Below are 7,943 nucleotides of genomic sequence, written 5' to 3'. Positions count from 1 at the left end.
GTGACCGCCACAAGGCGACCGCCACAAGGCGACCGCCACCGGCCCCAAGCGCCAGCCCCGACCGCCACCCCCCGACCGCCACAAGGCGACCGCCACAAGGCGACCGCCACAAGGCGACCGCCACAAGGCGACCACCACCGGCCCCAAGCGCCAGCCCCGACCGCCACCCCCCGACCGCCACAAGGCGACCGCCACAAGGCGACCGCCACCGGCCCCAAGCGCCAGCCCCGACCGCCACCCCCCGACCGCCACAAGGCGACCGCCACAAGGCGACCGCCACCGGCCCCAAGCGCCAGCCCCGACCGCCACCCCCCGACCGCCACAAGGCGACCGCCACAAGGCGACCGCCACAAGGCGACCGCCACAAGGCGACCGCCACCGGCCCCAAGCGCCAGCCCCGACCGCCACCCCCCGACCGCCACAAGGCGACCGCCACCGGCCCCAAGCGCCAGCCCCGACCGCCACCTCCCGACCGCCACAAGGCGACCGCCACAAGGCGACCGCCACCGGCCCCAAGCGCCAGCCCCGACCGCCACCCCCCGACCGCCACAAGGCGACCGCCCCAAGGCGACCGCCACAAGGCGACCGCCACAAGGCGACCGCCACAAGGCGACCGCCACAAGGCGACCACCACCGGCCCCAAGCGCCAGCCCCGACCGCCACCCCCCGACCGCCACAAGGCGACCGCCACCGGCCCCAAGCGCCAGCCCCGACCGCCACCCCCCGACCGCCACAAGGCGACCGCCACAAGGCGACCGCCACCGGCCCCAAGCGCCAGCCCCGACCGCCATCCCCCGACCGCCACAAGGCAACTGCCACCGGCCCCAAGCGCCAGCCCCGACCGCCATCCCCCGACCGCCACAAGGCGACCGCCACCGGCCCCAAGCGCGGACCGGCCGGCGGCGCTTCCTTGAATGCTTAACCGCCTTTCGAGCTGCCATGCCGGGCTTGAGTTAGTGGCCGCGACCGGTACTTTACTGGACCCTATTTGGCCCGCGGACCGGCTTGCGGCGCTTCCTTGAATGCTTAACCGCCTTTCGAGCTGCCATGCCCAGCGTGGGTTTCGCGTCCGCGCCCCCCTATTTGGCCGGCGGGGCTTCCTTGAAAGCTTATCCGCCTTTCGAGCTCTCCTGCCCGGCGTGGGTTTCGCGTCCGCGCCCCCCTATTTGGCCGGCGGACCGGCCGGCGGGGCTTCCTTGAAAGCTTATCCGCCTTTCGAGCTCTCCTGCCCGGCGTGGGTTTCGCGTCCGCGCCCCCCTATTTGGCCGGCGGGGCTTCCTTGAAAGCTTATCCGCCTTTCGAGCTCTCCTGCCCGGCGTGGGTTTCGCGTCCGCGCCCCCCTATTTGGCCGGCGGACCGGCCGGCGGGGCTTCCTTGAAAGCCCATCCGCCCTCCGAGCTCTCCCACTGGTCGTGGGTTGGCGTCCGCCACTGCTCAAAGCGAACTTCAAATCATCTGCTTAATAATGTGGAACGCCATTCTTAAGTAGTTTTTCCTTAATTTGGGCTCAACTGGCAGACTAATTAGTACCGGTGTCTGAGATTGATCTCAGTGATCCAAAGAGCCCTGACACGGAATACCGTCCATGAGTTTAATTGAAAAACAAAAAATGTAATCTTTATGACACTTAAATACAATTTGCATAATAATTTGGAACACGATATACAGTCATGTTCCAGGGAGATTATAGCGAGGAGTTCTGAGAATTCGACGAAGAAGTTATTAGCATAACCTGGGGGTCTGTATACAACCATAAGTAGTACAGGGGGAGAAGACTTCATTACAACTGCAAGATACTCAAACGAAAGACAATCTCCAAATGACGTCCGTTTACATTGAAACAAATCAGAATAGATTAGGAAAACGCCTCCCCCTCTCTTTCCAATTCTGAGGGCGTCAATGCAGTTGAAATTACGTGGAGTTGATTCATTCAAGGATATATTCTCTGTTATCTAGATCAAGCCAGGTCTTTGTAAGAAACATGATATCTAATTCATTACTCGTAATGAGGTCATTGATGAGAAGTGATTTATTGACTAATGATCTAATATTGAGCAGGGCCACTCGAATTGTTTTGGTTCTGGTGGAGTGTTTTGATTTCTGGAGCTGTTTCTGACGGATGGGTATCAGGTTTGATCCAGGGACGGAACAAACTGGGATGATAGGGTTGTTTATTCTAGGAGTGATCAGCGTTGTGATAGCTTCTGGAGTATGTTGCTGTGTGACCTTGTTCTTGCTGTTTTTGGGTGAGGAATTTTCTTTAGAACTCTGGCTTGCGGGGAGTAATGGGACAAGGGGGGACGTATGGGGGGAGTTAGGTGAGGGAAAGGGGGTTTGTGTAGAGAGCTGTTCAGTTTGCTTATGGGGAGGGGTTGAGCCTGGGTGGAGCATCGATGGGGGCTGGGTTCGTTCAGGTCGGTTTGGGGATCCTGGGTGGAGCATCGATGGGGGCTGGCTATATTGATGTTTGCCCGTTCAATCCTCTCATTCATGTGTGATGAGAAGGGCAGTGGAGGGGGGAAGGGAGAAAGGGATATGGAGGAGGGTGGGAAGTGGGGGTGGATGAGAGAAGGGGGGGGTTCTGGGGGTGTGTAGGGTGAGGTGTGGAGGGTGGATGAGAGGAGGGGGGAGGTGATGGGTTTCTGGAGTTGGAGTGGTGGGGGGGTCTGAAGCGTGTGGGAGCTGCTGAGCATGGTTGGTCTCCGTACCGGCGGCTGTAGGCGATAGAGGGTCGGTCTGGGTCCGGTCTAGTGGTTGAGATGATTCTGTGGTTGCTGTTTGTAGGGTTTCGGCTTCTTCTGCTGGAGCAGTGGTCTCTGCGTCTAACAGTGAACAACGGACAAATTCAGCAAGGTAATTTAAATACGCCATGACCCAGATTCGTTCCGGGGATGCTACGGCCACAAAAGTCAAAAAGTCAAAGTCAGCTTTATGTCACGGACAGGGCAGGGAGAGGACTCGAACGCAGAGTTGGATAACTCACTGGCTTTATTGTCTCTGTGGATGGCCGCTCCGAACCAAAGGCGCCTCGCAAGGAGGGAAAAAGTGCCAACAAAAAGTGCCTCAACCCGAGGAAAAAAGGGGATAACCAAAAGCGCCTCTACTTGAGGGAAAAAACGGGCCGGGAACAGCAAACAAAAGACGCCTCACACGGAGGGAAAAAACAAGGCAAGAACACACAGGCAAGGTTCGGGAGATAGCTGTGGCTATGGATTCGCTGGTGGTCATGGTAAATAAGACGCACTGGCACAAGGCGATGGGAAGACGTGGACTAAAAAGACATACGGAGGAGGGCGGACACAGGTGCAGACAATCAGGGCGGGTGACAGGTGCACGTAGTTATCATAATGGGGATGTCAAGCGGGCGGGAGTGCAGGGGAAATGCATAGGTCGTATACAAAATAAAACAGGAAGTGATAACAGGACCAAACAAAACAATCTCCCAAACCCGACAGCGTGACATAACCCCCCCCTCAAGGGACGGCCCCCGACGTCCCCAAAGACAGAACCCGAGCCAGAGCAGGAGGCTATTACCCCACGACGCGCGTCGGTCAATAAACCGAAAAGTCCGAGTCAGAACACGTCGACCAAGCCCCATCCTCCGGCGGCATTACCGCCCAGTCCCCCTCTCCAGCCGTGGCATCGGGAGATTCCACCCAGGGGACCGGCACGGGAACTGAATGGGCCCCTACCGGACTACTTTGAGCCGGGAGCCGGTCAGACCATAACACCCCGCCCTCCGGAGCAGAATCCGGCTGCAAACGTCGCAACGGCAGCTGCGTTAGGGCCCGGGCCATACGCCGCGGCTGACGACGAGACCGGACCCGCGGCCGCTGTCCCCGGGATGGTGAAGCGGGGGGCCGAGAGGCAAGGGCACGGGCGGGAGTCGGATAGCGGGTCCGGGGCAGGGACTCGCAACAGGTGGTAGGGAGCAAGGAAACCGTCCCCAAACGGACCGCTGCTTGGCCGTTGCCCTTAGGTCTCTTCTGACAAGACCCTTGGCAACGGGATCCCCATTGCCTTATCTCCCCTGACCTCCAGTCCACGACGGGGTTGTGCCGTGATAGCCACGGGTACCCGAGGATGATCGGGTTCCTGGGAGAGGTAACCACATGTAGCCTGATTTTTTCATGATGATTCCCGAAGGACAGAGAGAGGGGTTCAGTGATTTGAGATACATCAAAGAGCGCTTGCCCATTGAATGCCTTGGCCTTAACCGTCTTGGCTAGGGGTTCGGTTCTTATACCGAACCGCCGGACGAAAGCCCAGTCGATCAAGCTTTCGTCTGCCCCGGAGTCAATTAACACTCCTAGTTGGGTGCTTTTCCCGGAACATGTAAGGGTACCGAGGGGTAGGCGTCGACCCTTCTGCTGGCTACCGGAGAATGCGCTTACCATCATAGTCCCTTTTTCGGGGCAGGAGACGGCAAAATGTCCCAGAGCGCCGCAGTAGTAGCATCGACCTTCCCGGTATCGGCGCTGCTTCTCTTCGACGCTCAACTTGGCTCGGCCGAGTTGCATGGGTTCAACCCCGGGCGGTAGCGGTGCCACGCTCGACGCTTGGAGGTGTGTCTCGAGGTGCGGTGATGCCAACCTGGCCACGGGGGGGAAGACGGTCGCGCTCCGGCTTGTGCGCTGCTTCTTCCGGTACCGCAGGCGATTGCCTGTGCGGATTGCCAGGGCGATGAGCGCGTCAAGGTCAGCGGGAAGGTCGAGAGGAACGAGTTGGTCCTGGAGGGTTCCCGAAAGACCTTTGAGGAAGATATCGTACAGGGCCGTCTGGTTCCACCCGCATTCCGCGGCCAGGGTGCGGAAGCGGATCGCGTAGTCGCTAACTGACTCTTGACCCTGGGACAGCTGGCTGAGCTCGCGCGCCTTTTCACGGTCCGAGGGAACTGGATCGAATGCCGTGCGCAGAGCCTCGACGAACGTGGAGAGAGAGTGGCATGTAGGGGAATCCCGGGCCCATTCTGCCGTTGCCCATGCCCGGGCTCTTCCTGTCAAGTACGAGAGCATGTAGGCCACCCGGGAGCGTTCGGTGGGGAAATCTTCTGGGGACCGCTCAAATTGCATCTCGCACTCAGTGATGAAGGCTTCGCTGAGCCCGGGTTCTCCACCATACCGTTCAGGAGGAGCCAGCCTGACCCCCATTGCCATGGGAGCGGGAGCCGGACGATCGACCGGGGAAGCAACCGGTGGACTGGGCGTCGCTGCTGGTCCCGCGGTCAGTAGCGTGAGAACGTCTTGCATCTGCCGGCTTAGTGTTCCCACCTGGGCGGCCACCGCTGCTCTGAGGTCTTCTTGTGCTTTTTTGATCTCATGGACCTCAACTCCCAGTGCCTCTACCTGCTGCTGGTGTTGGACCAGCTTCGACGCCAGGGAGTGCACTGCGGCGGCCAGCTGTTCCGACTCTGCCGAGTCCATGTCTGGCCAGTGCGTACTGTCACGGACAGGGCAGGGAGAGGACTCGAACGCAGAGTTGGATAACTCACTGGCTTTATTGTCTCTGTGGATGGCCGCTCCGAACCAAAGGCGCCTCGCAAGGAGGGAAAAAGTGCCAACAAAAAGTGCCTCAACCCGAGGAAAAAAGGGGATAACCAAAAGCGCCTCTACTTGAGGGAAAAAACGGGCCGGGAACAGCAAACAAAAGACGCCTCACACGGAGGGAAAAAACAAGGCAAGAACACACAGGCAAGGTTCGGGAGATAGCTGTGGCTATGGATTCGCTGGTGGTCATGGTAAATAAGACGCACTGGCACAAGGCGATGGGAAGACGTGGACTAAATAGACATACGGAGGAGGGCGGACACAGGTGCAGACAATCAGGGCGGGTGACAGGTGCACGTAGTTATCATAATGGGGATGTCAAGCGGGCGGGAGTGCAGGGGAAATGCATAGGTCGTATACAAAATAAAACAGGAAGTGATAACAGGACCAAACAAAACAATCTCCCAAACCCGACAGCGTGACACTTTATTGTCAATCTCTTCACATGTCAAGACACACAAAGAAACCGAAATTACGTTTTCTCTATCCCACGGTGACGAGACATATTACACGATAGACATACAAGTAAACGACACAATATAAAAACAAGAAGGCACAAACAATAAATAAGAGTGATGAACAAATAATAAATAAACAGATAACACAATAAATAAGAAGAGCAAAACGGAGCCAGTGTGCATACAGCAGACAGTAAGCATAGCGCAAAAGTACAGGACGCTACGCAGAAAGGGAAGCGAGTTCAGGATCCTAACAGCCTGGAGTATGAAGCTGTTGTTGAGTCTGGTGGTGCGGGAGCGCAGGCTCCTATACCTCTTCCCAGAGAGCAGAAGATCAAACAAAGAGTGAGCGGGGTGACTCACATCACTCACAATCGTGGTCGCCTTGCGGGTGAGATGGGAGATGTAAATGTCTTTCAAGGAGGGGAGTGAAGCACCAATAATCTTACCAGCCGTGTTCACTATGCGCTGCGGGGCCTTCAAGTTGTAGTCAGTGCAGCCGGCACCCCAAACAGCAATACAGCTGGACAGGACGCTCTCAATGGTGCCACGGTAAAATGTAGTCATGACGGCCGGAGGCTATACAGTCATGCAATGGCATACAATAAATGTAGGTTCTTTTCTTTAGGATCTTCAGCCGAGATACCCAGGCAGACCGTGGAAGAATGTTGATGTTAAAATGTTAGTGGAACTATCCAACTGCGCAGAGCCGATGATCCCAAAGATTTGGGGTGAGACAACATTGAAATTTTTTTTTCTTTGCTGACAGTGTCACTTCTTTTGTGGCTTAGCTCTTCTTCATTTCACATCTAAAGTATCGTATCATTTTACCTTGTATCTTATACTACCCCGTACATGCCATATCATGTCGCCCATACAACTCATGCATGAGATGCGATGGCTGAGATATTAAGGCAATGGGTTGCTACTCCATTGTGCTCTCCACTCAGCATTTCGGATTTTCACACAAAGTATCTCGGCACAACGTGTTGTCAGCGTCATATGAGCAAGACAAGGTGGCCGAGAGGTTAAGGCGATGGATTGCTAATCCATTGTGCTCTGCACGCATGGGTTCAAATCCCATCCTTGTCGAAAGTTCATGTTACATTGTTTTACAGTGGAGCCTCGGTTTTCGAACGTCCCGGTTCTCGAACAAGAGAATTTTTTGCTCCGGATGTCGAACGAAATTCAATTGTCGAACCTCACGAGAGGACCCGCATGCCAACTGACTCCATTCGTTATTACATTCTCGTTACTCTGAGGATTGCAACAACTCTAATCATGCCTCCAAAGGAAGCAAGTGGGATCAGTAAAGCCATCCTAAAACACAAAGACGCTCCTAAAGCAATGCAACAGTGAGCGCCCGGCGCGCTGCGGTTGCGCGATCGGACCAAATTAAGCTCCCTGCGCACTGAGGTCCACTTAAATTCTGGAAAGTACATCAGGACTTTAAAAATATTTTCTAAATTTTAGCGACCGCTCTGTCACAATAAGGCTAAGCACTGCAGTTGCGCGATCGGACAAAAATGTACAAATGAAAAAATACTTTAAAAAGGCGGGGTTTTTAAATTTAAATTTGATTTTTTTCCCATTATTTGTAATGGGAACACATGATTCGGAATTTGAACGATTCAGTTCTCCAACAGCCTTCTGGAACGGATTATGGTCGAAAACCGAGGCTCCATTGTATCTGTAATCTGGTTTGTATTTGACTCAATAACGTAATATTTATACTCTTTGGCGGCTCGGTAGAGAACTGGTTAGCATGTCCGCTTCACAGTTAAGAAAGTGCGGGTTCGATTCCATCAACGGCTGTTGCGTGTTGTTGATGCTGTCCGTTGTTGGGTCAGGAAAACTAAGATGTGGGGTAACGGTTTGTTCTTTATTGGCAAGATCTTGGGTTGTTTAATGGCGGTCAGTACACATGGCACTTCAGCAG

At 55.4% G+C, this 7,943-nt stretch overlaps 1 non-coding gene across 1 annotated transcript; it reads left to right on the top strand.

Moving 5' to 3' along the window:
- Positions 1-7,014: 7,014 nt before the first annotated feature.
- trnas-gcu (transfer RNA serine (anticodon GCU)) lies at positions 7,015-7,096 on the top strand. Its single transcript has one exon. It is a non-coding gene; the product is annotated as a tRNA-Ser (tRNA).
- The last annotated feature ends 847 nt before the right edge of the window (positions 7,097-7,943 follow it).

The sequence above is a fragment of the Syngnathus typhle genome, unplaced genomic scaffold (genome assembly GCF_033458585.1).
Source record: "Syngnathus typhle isolate RoL2023-S1 ecotype Sweden unplaced genomic scaffold, RoL_Styp_1.0 HiC_scaffold_34, whole genome shotgun sequence".
NCBI lineage: Eukaryota > Metazoa > Chordata > Actinopteri > Syngnathiformes > Syngnathidae > Syngnathus > Syngnathus typhle.
The sequence above is the reverse complement of the archived record's forward strand: the minus strand, read 5'-3'. Positions and strand labels throughout refer to the sequence as shown.